At 30.8% G+C, this 14928-nt stretch overlaps 1 pseudogene; it reads right to left on the bottom strand.

The window, feature by feature from the left end:
• Positions 1–14381: 14381 nt before the first annotated feature.
• LOC143386906 (ATP synthase F(0) complex subunit f, mitochondrial pseudogene) lies at positions 14382–14629 on the bottom strand (annotated as a pseudogene).
• Positions 14630–14928: the final 299 nt, after the last annotated feature.

Raw genomic sequence — 14928 nt, 5'->3', positions numbered from 1 at the left:
TCAACAAAAAAAACAGTGTAGCAACTCTTCCAGGTAATAAAATTCATTCCATTTTTCACCCCTCAGAATAAATTGAAATGCGGTGACTTGAAACTATTCAGTAAGTAAAACAAGCTTTCATTTCTAAGCTGCAACTAAGTGATTTTCTGTACCATTGGAGTATCTGTTGGCCAGGTGGACTATATAAAATTCTCCATATAGAGATTAAATCATACACTTTAATCCAAATATTCATTAATTTCTAAAATAAAACAGAGGTAGATATACCTTAAATGCTCAGAGAAAACCTGAATCATCTGGACTTTTAGATATCTCATACCCTAAAAAATAGGTTTATATAGAAGTTATATGTATGAAAATATGTCAGGTGTGTGCATATTGAAGTGAATTTAACTATGGTGTGTGCACATTGAAGTGAATTTAACTATATAAGTATAGTGACACTATTGCCAATATCCTGTCTTTCACATTTGAGCCTATTAAACCTTCTCAGAATAATATCTTCTCCTAGGCAGAAAACAAACAAAAAATAATCCCTGCCTACCACCTGTTTTCATATGTCACTATTAACAAAAGATTAATTTAAGGTATATTAATATGTTTTTCTCCATTATAAAATGAAGTGTTTGACAGCACACTTTTTAATAGGTACCTTTGCCTCATAATACACTTCTCACAATATGAAAAAGAAGGAAGACCTTGATTTGCTTAAGAATGATGTATTTTTATAACTAATATCACCATCATGTAACACAAATTCAAAGTACTTTCATAAAAGCAACAATCTAATGTTTTCTTCAACGAAGTTAATGTCTACAATTAATTTTAATTTGTAAGAACAGCAAGATTAGACTCAGAAATATTAATTTCTCAAATATATTAAGTTTGGAAACTGAGAAGGTTTCACAAATAAATATGTGTTAACTATTTGCAGTCAGTTGAAAATGATAAAATATGAATCCTAATGTATTTTATCATTAATCTGAAAATTAGGAAATAGCCCATTTTTTACATATTAACTATTCTTGCTTTGAAATTTTCATAAAAGTTCAAAATGTCTGTAGACTCCACAGGCTGATAAATATCAGGTTGTGGCCAAAGCATTTATCTCCCATCAAAATAATATGCAATCCACGATGATTTGATTCTGCTGTTTTCCTCCCTTAGGGTATCCATGAACCTACTGTAACCTCCATGGTATCCCTAAACTCTCTAAGTTTGGCTTTAAAGTCAATATATGATCAGGTCTGGCCTCCTTCTGAGCAGAGAGCACATTGCTCAGATACTACATGTACAGGGCTTGTTAGTATTGCCAAGGAAAGCTCAAATATTTTTATGTTGGAAGAAAAACAGAATAAAATTGCAAAATTGAGATTAATGTCAAATATAATAGAATCTCATCTTAACTGATTATTTCAAATTTTCAAGAGATACTTATTTCTATGCTAATTAGCAAAAAATGTTTTTGTGCTATAATCAATCACTATAATTTCTGCTCTATTTCTATTATTTTCAATTTCCTTCTCCTCTAATATTTCTCCTGAGCATTCTAACCTTTGCTGATAAGTGTTAATCATACTGAATAACCAATTCATATTTTGTAAGTAGCATTGTGTGAGATCAATTCTCATCCCTCTTCTGTTCTCTAGCCGGAACTCATATCTGATTTAATTTGTTGTCCTTGAAGTTTGGTGGTTAGTTTCTCAGGTAGCTAAGAAAACTTCAGGCTAACAGAAACTATTCAGAGAAAAGTTATTGTGAAAAGATTGTTCTCAGTTCCCAAACTGAGGGTCATTTACAGCAGCATGACCTTGACAAGTGTCTATAAGTCAAACAATGTCTCGCCCTTAACGATTTGGGGTGACAGGCCCATAACCCATTGCACACATAGATTGGATTCCCAGCAGGACTCGTGCTGGCTCACACTTCTTGCCTCACACAGCAATACCAGAAAAGTTACAGTTAGGAAAAAAGAAATTTCTATCTGATATCAGGAAAGTAAAATCTTATATTGCAACAAAGTAAGTGAAAGGTGAACACATAGTATTATTAATATCAGATTCTGGATCAAGATTCACCATCACGTAGCTCAGAGGGCATTCACTGATGTCCATGATATAGTCAGTGATCATTTCATTTCTATGAATAAATTTGTGCAAGTCACATTCCTGTACTTTGGGGACTAAGAATGAAAAAAGATTAGACCTATTATTTTAGAAGTGAATTAAAACTCCAAATGACTATTCCTCCTCCCCTGAACATACTGGATGAAGAGTGAAGGAGATAATTAGCTTTTGTGACTTCTTCACTATCCAGGCACTTCTATCCTAGCCAGTCCATGTTGTCTAATAAAAATATATGCATACTTTACTATGTTTTAAAAACAAGACCTTATTGTCTTGGTGGGCCTAATAGTTATTATTGTGAGTGAGTATAGAAAGCATTTTTAAGGTATCTTCAACAATTATAGGTAAAATAAATATAACTGGTATCTCATTAGTGATAAAGCCACAGGTATCAGGACTATGGCAGTTGTTTATGACCTTGACATTTAATTTAAGGTAATGTTGACTGTCCATTGGACATAAGTAAGAGCAAAGATATGCATTGTCCACTTAAGCTCAGAATTCCTCAGGTGTGATGTATGGATGCAAAATGGAAACAAGTCCAGTTCTCATACAGATCCAGTTATCTTCCCCAACACACCTACATGATGTGAGTGAGTATCATTTATTATCAGGTTATTCAAAGGTCCCAAAGTACTGGCTCATGATAACTACTTTCATGATCCTGCTGTCATGATCACTCCTGAACACAACTTCTAAAGACAGCATCTTACAGATACACCTCAGTCAGTGAAGGTCAAGCCACAATGAATTTTTACTCTTTACTGGTATGACTTTATTTCTTGAAGACTATACTTCTCTCACTAAATCTAGTAAATTTTACAACAAAGACAAATTAATTTTATAAAGATAACATAATTTATTTAAAAACTATAGGGAGAAAAATTATAAACAAATTAGGGAAATAAATATACTTAAAAGAAAATAAAAATTAAATCTCACCACAGACTTAAAAAATGAATGGGGCCTATGTTATACTAATGGACTAGAAATGCTTGCACATTTGTGTGTTTGCATATAAACATCCCCAATTCTATGTTGACAAGGGTACAAATTAATAGTAATAATCACTAAATAAAACACAATCAAATTATATTTAGAATAATTTACATTTTTAGCCTCAATCATACCTATTCTAATCATCAATACAAAGGAAATAATATAAAAACAACAGATATATATGCGACGATGTTCAAAGGAAAGTGATTTCTTAAAATGAATGACAGGAAATAACTATTCTAAGAGTAGAGAAATGAGCTTTTTTTTATAAGCTTAGCAAATAAAATGTTAAAATGATAAAAATCTAAGGTAGCAAAGAATACACCATACATGTAAGTATAGTGACTGAGTTGTAATTCTAGCTTTACTATCCCATAACCATGAAGCCTTATACCAGTTACTTACATCTGCTAACTCAAAGTTTCCTCCTGTGCAAAAAGTGAAGCTAATAATAATATTTGAAAGTTGTTATGAAGATGAAATAAAAGTATACAGAAAGTCCTCTGTAAGTTTTGATTATGGTTAGGACTATAACTTTCATTTTTACTATAGCCATGTAAGCACCATAAAGTTTTAAAATAAGAATGCAATAAGAACAAAATAAAAATCGTATCATATATATATATATATATATATATATATATATATATATATATATATATATATATATATGATAAAAGCATGAAGCCACACACCCCTCAAATAAAAAGCTATTTTAAAAGCCCAGCATGTTATTAGGGTGATGATATTCTATTTGAATTTTATCAAATATGTTATCATATCTGACTTTACTTACCAATAAACTTTTGGCCTCAAGGCTTAATAATAATTTGTCTATCTACTTGGTTTTCTCCAGAATAACAGTCATTACTTATGTTGCAATAAAATACTCTTTTTCTTTTGTTTTTTTTCTATTATTAATTTATGTCTTTGCTTTCATTCATTTTTATTTTTTACTATTACTTTACCAAAATTTTTGTAATTAAAAACAGTTGATAACAGTTGCTGATAGCCTCTGTGAATGTTCAAAGTAAGGGACACTTCGAGATGACATGCCCATGAGTTTTCTTTTCTGAATCTTAATTCATGGTTCCAACCATGACATAAATTCATTTGCATTTGATTTGTCAACAGAGAGAAATATTTATAGAATTATAATGCATATTCTTTTGTCATTAATATAAAGTCATTCAATTATATATAAATTGCTATTTGTTGCTCCTGTCTTTACTATATAATATAAGAATATTTCTGGGACACTTCTTTATTTATTTATTTTGGGTCTTGAGGATTGAAGCCAGGACTTTAAACCACTGAATTACATCCCCAGTCCTTTTTTGTATTTGATTTAGTTACAGGGTCTTGCTGAGTTGCTTAGGGCCTCACTAAGCTGCCGAGGTTGGCTTTGAACTTACAATACTTCTGCCTCAGTTTCCAGAGCTTCTGGGATTACAGACCTGTACCACCAAGCCTAGCCATTTCTGAAATTTTTAACAGCATTTAAAAATATCCTGGGATTTATAACAGAATTTAAAATATATTTTTAAAGTTGTTTGATAAGACAGTTTATTTCTCTAAAAAGAAGACTCAGCATATTTTACATGGTTGTCTATGTAAAATACTGAGAAATTGGGTTTATTGTTCCAGGGTAAGCCACCTGCCACGAAGGCTATTAATTTTATGGTTGCATATGTTAGCATTAGCTGCTTGGAGGAAAGCCATCATGTGTCACATTCTTTCTCTCTTAGAATTTTTCTTCTAACACCTGCATGGAATGCATAAAAAATCAACAAAAACAACTAAATAAATTGAAAATAAGTATGAGCCAAATGGTTATTACTATTGTGGGAGGATAAATTTTTCCTGTGTTTGATTTGTATGTGTACCACTTAGAGTAATGGCTGCATTAATTTGTTTGAAAATTGGTAACACAAATTTGCTTCAGGCTCTGACCTCATATGCCAAGATGAGCCCAGTTTGAATTTGTAGAGTTGAATTATAATCCTCTGAAGAGCAGTTTTATTATGAAAATGCTAATACCACTTCAACTCCAGAAATATTCATAATCTGGCTGATATTTGGTTGAAGAAGAGATATAGGTATATTAACTATTAACAACAGTCTGTCCTAAAAATAAAGTGACAAAATGTGCAGACAAGAAAACTGAACAAAGGGACAGTATTATGGGAAATAAATTTTTGAATAAGGAGAAAAGTGAGATAATTTCAGAGGATAAATAGTGAAATGTTTTGATATTTACTTTTAAAGAAAATGATATTACTTCAGAAATTTGACTCTCAGTGTTTTAATGGAGTCCATGGTAAGCAAATCATGTAGGAAAATTTTTCTATAGCATTTGATATCAGATTATTTAAAGTTTGCACTGCAGTACCAAGACTTTTACATGATTAGACTAAATTGTTTTCCTGATTTATATAAATATGGTTTTGATTTATATGTATATGGTTTTACTTAAGTAGTATACATGTATTCATCAACTGTCCTAGGATGTAAATTTAATAATTTGGAACTATGTGATCATTTGTGTGATAGAGTTTTCTGATTTCATTGTGCTAGTATTATGCAGCAGAAGGAAGATAGCAGTCTATGTAAGAATTAAATTATGTTAGAATTAAATTTTGTATAAAGCAAATGATCTACCTCTGAAATACTTCCACAGCTCTTTTTATTTTATTTTTATTTTTATTTTATTTTTATTTTTATTTTATTTTATTTTTATTTTATTTTGGGATGAAGGCTCAAGCTGAAGTTGGCATTCTCCTGTCTTAGCCTTGTGAGTGGCTAGAACTACAGGTGTGCACAACTGTGCCCAATTTACACTCAGTTATATCTTTTGTTTCACTTTCACTTTAGGTTAAAAATGATATTCTCAGAATAGTCACAGCCATTATTTACAGATCAGCTACTTAAATTTTACCTTAAATTTCAGAATATCCATGGATTTAGAAATAAAAAACTGAATTTCATAAAAGTTTCAAAATACACCTGAAAAATACTAGTATAAATTGGCACCATATGGATTTTAGTGGAGAGTTCTTAATTATTAATTTTTATTCAGTAAGTATGTTTAAATTTCATAATTTGAGCCAGGAATGGTGGCATACACCTGTAATCTCAGGGATATAGAAGACTGAGGCAGGAAGATCACAATTTCCTGGTGAGCTTGGGCAATATGGCAAGATCTTTCCTCAAAATAAAACAAAATGGGTCTGAGGTTGTAGCTAAGTGGTAGTGGTGCTTGTGTCACATGTGTAAGGCCCTGGGTTTGATCTTCAGCACCACATAAAAATAAATAAATAAATAAATAAATAGTATTATATTAATCTACAACTAAAAAAAATAACTAAAAAAAAGAAATAAAACAAAATGGCCCAGGGATGTTGCTTAGTAACAGAATATCCTTTAGTTCAAACTCCAATACTGCAGAACAAAAATAAAACTACATAAATAAAATTAAAAAGTAAGTGAAATTCACAATTTACATAGTTGAACAGACATTTAAAGCACATTTGACTAAACATTTAGATTTCAATTCTTGAGAAACAAAAAGGATTTAACTGAAATAATATAGTCTCTACTAAAGTTTCCAAAGCATTATAAGTAGCCACAGGTATTTAATGTCTGAACACCTAAAAATAATGTTAAGCATATAATGATTATTTCATGTTCAAAATGTGTTCATCTTAGGAGGACCGCCATTCCTTCACATAAACACATAAATGTTTTATTCTTTATCATAAGAAATGAAAAATTATCAAAAAGTAATCTCAAACTTTGTTTGAAGATTTACAATATCATTTGCATATCTCAAATTGCCTGCAGCTCAAGAGATCATATGGAAGAAATGTGTCAATAAATCAAGTATTTCAGTTATATTTATAAAAAAGCACTACTAGTTTTATTATTTTCTTTTGAATCTTATGAAAATAGTACAGCACCACTGAATTCAGTAGATTAAAACTTGTAATTGAATATATGTTATTATAGTGAATACTTTTTTATTTTATTTACACATTGGTAGATGGGTGGCTAGGAAATTTCTATCATTTCAAAATTTTACAGAGCTGTGAAACTATGATATTTTGGAACAAAAATCCTTAAACTGGGGTTTTAGCACTCACAGTATTCAGTTAATTTACTTGAGTACAGTATGAGAATTTCAGAACCTATGATAATCCTCAGTGTATCAGGGTAAGAAGAATTTTGTTAACTTTTATTTTCATTTCCAATTTATCATAGACCAATATTCCGTTTACACAGTTTTCAATGAGGCAAAGGTAACAATAAGTGTAATTCTTGCTATTTGTACAGATATCTAAATAAGAATATTAAAATTGTTCATTTGTGTTCATTTTAATATTCTTATTTGGGTAATGTGAATAAAACAAAATATCATTCAAACTGAATGAACCCAGTGATGGATGATGAGATTTTATATATGTTATACATAATAATGCAAATGGTAACATGATATCACAATTCTATCTATAGTAATGGCTCATGCTTTAGAATGCTTAGGATGAAATGTAGTCCTGATAATCAATAATTATTTTTAAATAAAAAAATACAACTTTGCTTCAATTTTTATTTGTGAATCTTAAAGAGACTCTTACAAACTATTCATTAAATTTCTTTTTTCTCAGTGTAAACTGATGTATTTATAGTAATATTATAAGATTATTTGAAAAATAAATGATACAAAAATAAATGGTACAACATTTCCTTTATAGTAATATTATAAGATTATTTGAAAATTAAAACTAAATGATTATAATTATAATCTCTTACATAGTGCTTGATATAAAGTGAAGTGAAATATAGATTAAATTGAGTCTGCTTAATAAAATTCTTTTCCATTATTTTCTTGTCCTTAAAGATAAATCTTGGCAAAGTCTAACCAGTTGCTTTTGTTATGCCCATTTAGAAGAAAAAATAATTTGATTTTCCATTTTTTTTCAAAATCAGTAAATTTTTCTTTGTGCTTATTTTTCTTTTCATTTAATCTAAAATATATAGAATAGAAATACTATACATGAAACTAAATGTCTCATACATTTTTATTATTTTAATTCTTAAAAATATTTCTAATGGATAAAAATAGTGGCAAATTAAAATGTTGACCTTGAAAGTGAAATATTTTCCTGATAATATACAGGTCATTAGGTCAATTTTTATTTTAGGTTTTATACTTTTTTGTAAAACTGTATGTAATTTCCACTTCTAAAATGATAATTGAATCATTGATTAAATATTTTGTGATGGGTTATTTTTCATTTTTATTACAGGCTTGAGTTTACAAAATAGGATTCAAATTACATAATACACCACAATAACAAATTCATGGATCAAAATTATAACAAATCTATCAGGATTATAAGCTGCTTAGGAAAATCAAAACACCTGTTCAGAATTTTATGATTATACTTATTACTGTTTATTTGGAAATCAATTTTACATCAAAACAATATCCTGTTTCAATTTTCACAAACAAATTTATATTTATTGAAATAGTACCAGTCTTTTAAGAAAGTTATGATTTTTAACTGATGTTGGATTTGTATTTTTAAAATACTTGCTGATTGATATTAAGATTCATCATTCTGAAACTCTTTTCAAAATAAATGTGCTTGGCTACAATTATATATAATTTTCGTCTGGGTAACAAATTTATGCCATTAAATATTTTTCTAATTTTTACTACTAAAAAAAAAGAAAAACACAATTGGAATAATAGAAGTTACATGACATTTTATATGACCTGGTAACTGAGCTCCCCCAGAAAGCAACAGCCACAGTGCTAATGAGAATATATATACATATGTGTAGGTATATTTAGCAACATGACTTGACCATTTTAAGCTTAAATAATTTTTAAAAGTCATTGTGCTCTCTATAATGAATACTGAGAGGCATTTGTATATAAAAATTTAATGCTATTCATCAGGAAATCTTAATTCTTGTGAGTGTCCTGATAAAACATAGAAACTCATTCATCATTCAAAGTTAAGCAGGAGTTACAGGTTAGGGTGTTTGTCTTCTCTGGTGGCAAGGCAGCTTCACACTCTCCCTCCAGCCTGACTTAGCTATCAATTTTCCTTTAAGATCAGCCAGCATTACATTGCTCTGTGTGCTGATACTATCTGAGATAACTTCGAAAAAAAGAACCACAGAAGCAAAAGCATGTGAGTAGAGCTTCCTGAATTTCTTGATATTTTCCTCTGTTTCATCCTAATGCATTTATAACAAGTAATTCAAAGTTTTTGAGAAACCATAATATGGAATATGCTGACTACTGATTCAGAGCAGCAAAAATGTTACCATAGACATGGGTAAGGACAAAGTTCAAAGAAAAAAAAAACTGGATTTCATTTCCAATTGTGCTTTCCTTTAATTCAATATCTGGAATTCCAGCAAGTTTCTTACAGATTCATCTAAATCTAATTATTCAAGCATATTACCTAAAATTTTTAAAACAATCATGTTATGTTAAATAACAAGAGATGGGGGAAAAGCTTGAGTATAACTATAGGCAATTTGTTACCTAGCACAGACAAGTTTCTTCTTCATTCATGTTTCTATTCATATTCCTTTCAGACAGTTATCTTCAATATCTGATTTCTGGTTGTGATTCTACCCCATGAATATTTGTGAAAGATGGAAATATTTGTAAAATCATAAGTATGTATTCAGATATACTATCTCCATTCACTGTTCTTGAAATTATTTTAAAAATCTCTGTTCACATTTTTAAGTCTCTTCTTTACTAAGTACTTATCTTCACCAAGAGAGCACAGCATAATAATATTTAAAAAAATAAAGGGGAAGAAGAGGAGGAGGAGAGGTGGGAGCGTGGACTTCTAAAATTTCGAAACTAGATTGAAAGAGAACATTGAGAAGACAAGAAACTAGAGTAAATATTAGGAATATAAATGTTAATAAAATTTTCTAATAGGAACTACATGAATATAAGCTTTTAAGCAAAAATTTGAAGAGGTACAGAAAAACATGTAAATCATGAAAATAAGTTAGGGTGTTTGTCAGATTATAGAGACAAATACTTTTATGATACATTTTTTTCAATTAAGTTTTTGCTGGGTCTTATCATGAGCTCAGTTAATATTTAAAGATAAAGGTTGAAAATGTCTTCTTTTAGCTTAAGTATTGTATATAAGTAAATTATGTACAGTTTTATTCATTCTGTTATCCACCAAAACTAATAACGGTATTTCTTATGGTAAAACAGCCACCTGTCCTTGTGTTGTACTGCACAGTTGTCCCTCTGTAATCATGGGAGAGTGGTTCCAACCTCTACCCTCCACATACAAACACCAAAATCTGCTGGATTTCAAGTCCTTTATATACAGTAGGGTTATATGTTTATATGACTTACTACACATCCTCCTGTATACTTTTAATCATTTTTACATTATTTATAACATCCCACAAAATATATTGTTAAATATTGTTTAGGAATTACTGTCCAGAAAAAAATGTATACTTGTTCAGTAACGATTCCTTTCTTCCAAAATATTTTCAAACACATCATGCATTGAATCTACAACTACATAACCCACAGGTATTCAGGACTGATTGTACTTCAAAGGTCATATAGTATTACAATTATGACATTGAATGTTATAATTTTCTTCATAAATACAAAATTTAAATAACCTCATGTTACTATATCACATTTCATATTCTATTATGCCAAATCATACAATAATTTATTTAATTCATCAGATGACAATTAAGAATGTTTTTAGTACATGATCAACACTGTACTAGATGTTCTGAATATGATGCCAGATATCAAATTTGATGTTAAAAGTCTAATATCCAAAGGTAAGGACTAAACAAACAGTCCCTTAGTGAAATTTTATTCTAATGTAGAAAGCATATAATAATTGTTAACGACACAAATAGCTGTACAATTATAATGAAAGTTTTCATGAAGAATGCTCAGTGTCAATTACAGCACAAAATATGCAAGGTCAGAAAGATTATGAAACTTACCAGAAAAAGATGCAATTAAACTAAGACTTCATAGATAAGGCAGAGCTACTTTGGAAAAGAGGGGAAGGATAGACACTCCACTGAGAGAGAAAGCAAATATAAGGCCTTTGGAGAGGAGGAATAAGGGTAGGTGTTGGAGATTAAAGTCAGTGTGCCTGCAACCAAGAGCTACAGCAAATGTGTGGCGTTAAGGTGGCTGGAGCCAGTAGGCAGAAGCCCAGTGAAAGCAGAGTGCTTGAGTCTTTGAAGCAGGGCCACAATATGATGAGACTGAGATTAGGAGAAAAGAATCCCATTCATGGTTCCATTTCAGTAGAGAGAGCAAACTGGAGAGTAGGCAGGTGTCCCAACTTGGCAGCAAGCAGCTATTTCAAGGCCATGAGAGAGGTGCTGATGGCTCTGGCAGACATAAAGAAAAGTCTGGCCTTTGGGGGGGGGGTTCCAGAAATAAAAGTTTTTAAAATTTGTTTTATTTGAATATGTGAGAGGGACAGTAATAAAAAAGCTAATCCTTAAGTTTTAAATTTATTATCTGGTTTGTTGAATATAATATTCAGTAACAGAGAGATATTGGAATAATGATAATAATTTGGGAAAACAAAACAATCCCTAAAATCTGAATAGACATCTTTTTATACAACAAAATAAGTTTTGAAATTCAATCTCTGAAAATCTCTCTCTCTCTCTCTCTCTCTCTCTCTCTCTCTCTCTCTCTCTCTCTCTCTCTCTCTCTCTCTCTCTCTCTCTCTATCTCTCTCTCTCTAAGTTTGCAATCAAGCTGGGATCCACAATAATCAATGAAGCCAAAGACACTACAGAAATTCACAGTAACCACACACAGACAAAATAATTTTTTCTATTCACTGTGTGTGATCCATTCTTGTTTTGTTTTGCACTTTAACACTTTTGAAATTTGAACACATCTAACATCAGATAATCAACATTAATATCTATATACCTTTTTATGTTGAATTTATTGTTTCCTTTTTTCTTGAAGAATTGCCCTTCAAAATATGAAATATCTAAAAAATGAGTCAATTGAGAACCAAGAAAATCAATTATTCATTGTCATTCAATTAAAAACGATGACAATAGAAATCACCAACTGTATTTACTTAGATGCTGTTTTGAAAGACATTTAATATTAATCTCCATAATGTTAAGAAAAAATGTTATTTTAAGCTATGATTGTATTTGGGAAATTTAGAAAACTACCCATATGTTCATTATTAAACACTATGTTTAGTAATATTTTTAGAAATATTTTAATCACATTAAAGTGGGTCTACATTTTTCTACTATTTGGGTGATGTTCAACTTCTTTAGAATTTTTCTGATAATAATATTTCCCCAAAGGGTAGATCCAACACAGCTCTACTATCTACTATCATATTTAAAAAAAATTAAGTTTTAATTTGTTCTATATGACAGCAGAATGCATTACAATTTATATTACACATATAACCACAATTTTTTTTATATCTCTGGTTGTACAAAGATGGTGAATGAGATGGACATCATTACACAACATAGTTTTAATGCAGACATGGTCCTGTAGCCACGTATTATTCTGTTTTGCTTTTATTTATATGCTCAAAGTGCCTTTTGTCTTGTAGAATCATTTTCTTTGATTTTATAAATTGACTAATGATTATAGAGAAATTTTATGTGTGAGGCATCAAAGTGTTTTCTATTAATTAGGTCATTTACAATATAGCATCCATTTTCTTTTACCCCCGAATTACAGAATGAAGGCAGAAAGTTAAGGAATGATCTAATTTTCATGCAGTTCATCATACCAGAGTCAAGGAGAAAAAAAAGAAAAATTTCCTGCACATGTACCTTATTTCTTGACATATGCAGCAATTCCATTGCTCACTTATGTTTTCTCCAAATTTAGTAATTTGCACAATATTCTTGAGTAGATTCCCCTCCTCAACAAATCTTTTCCCACTAACCTACATCTTATCTTTCCAACTTTCTATCAGTCTCAGTAGCTGTCCAAAAATGAATCATTCCTCTGTATTCTACACAATCTGGTTCTTCCAAAGTGAATTCAGCCTCATTCAATTAAATCTCATCCTCAACTATTTTAAAACATAGTAAAAAATTAAATAAATACAACAATGCATTAGGTTTACAGTTTCTTCCTCTGGCTGTTCACATGTCTTGTCACATGTCTTTGGTCAATATTCTCTGTGTTTGCATTCTTACATTTCCAATGTTTCATTAACTTTGGAAATTGTTTAAATCTACCCTCTTCCTTCTGTTTTTATCACTTATGCTAAGATTATTTCCAAACTGCATCAACATGTTGTGTTCTGTCTCTAGCATTTACCTTTGCAGATCTTCTCTCCTAGTAGTACTTGATCCTCTAAACTTTGTTCCTGCATTCACTTAATCCAAAGCATCATCACTACCTTCTGCAATGGCTTTTTAACTGAACTTCCTTCCATTACATGCAAGCTCTAGCTTATCATTTCTCCTAAAATTGCCAGACAGAGCTCTCTATGCCACATGTCTTATAATGCTTCCTATCTGTTTAAAAACCACTGGGATCCATGTATTATTCTTAGTTTTAAACTAAGCAGTTGTATGAGTTTTTTTTTCCTTGAAGATGATTATGCCAAAATATTCTTTTTAAAAGACTTTTCTAGCAACCTGCTGTTGTCATTTATACACTGAAATACAAAGTCTAATTTGCCTTTCAAGAATATAGATTAGATTTAGTGACTCACTTCTAATGAATAATAAGTAGTGAAAGAACATGGTATGATTATAAGACTGGGTTATAAAAGACAAAACATACAATAGAACCTAGCATCAACCAGAACAGATTCTAATCACAGTCCCAGTTGAGGTTTCAAGTGACAGCCAGCATCATCTACCTGCCCAACAACTGAATACTGGGGACTACAGAGGATTCTGAGTGTTGTTACTAAGTAGAGTAGAGGTGAATTTTTTTTGCCATGCCCTATTCAAAAACCAGATTTCTAAATGTTTTCATTGTTTTAAGCCACTAGGTTTTGGATTTTTATTTCTTATATAAACATAAACAAACAACAAAGAAATCTTAATTTTTTTAACCAGTCACCTTTATTTGGTGTTAATACTCAGGATATGAAAGAATTCAGCCATGAGGCCACTTTCATACTGGAGGCAGTCCCAATCAGGAGTACATAGTATACTCTCCACACTGACGCCTCTTCATTGGTACTTGCATCACCACTCATGCTTGAGGTACTGTTAAGAAAGGCAGTAGCTGAAAAGCAGCATGCTGCCATCACCATGTTGACACCTGCAATGCTCCCCTTCTTCATGTTGACGTACTTGTAACACTGGTAGTAACCTCTCTGAAATGCTCAGCAAATGCCTTTAGGGGAAAAATCCCACATCAATATCCACCTTGGGCACTCCCCTAGTTTGACATCCATGGGTTTCTTCTCTTTCACTGGCATGACTAATGCCATCTTAAAATCTTAGTGTCTGCTGAGCCAGGCCATGTAAGGTTCTTATCTTAATCTTTAACCTAACCTTCCACTCCATATTGCATACATAGCTTGAATTATATTAAACTGTCTGCACTTGCCCATAGATACTATATTTTTAGACACTGAAATATTTGAAGACATAAGACCTTAGTAAAGTTCTTTCTGAACACTTCCTAACAATTCTTCCATTTATGGAGAAAGTACTATTAGTTAAGATTCAATTCTTGACACCACTTCTCAGTGGCTTTCCATAATCCCCAGTTTGCATTAGAAATCCA

This window comes from Callospermophilus lateralis, unplaced genomic scaffold (assembly GCF_048772815.1).
Source record: "Callospermophilus lateralis isolate mCalLat2 unplaced genomic scaffold, mCalLat2.hap1 Scaffold_1735, whole genome shotgun sequence".
Lineage (NCBI taxonomy): Eukaryota > Metazoa > Chordata > Mammalia > Rodentia > Sciuridae > Callospermophilus > Callospermophilus lateralis.
The sequence above is the reverse complement of the archived record's forward strand: the minus strand, read 5'-3'. Positions and strand labels throughout refer to the sequence as shown.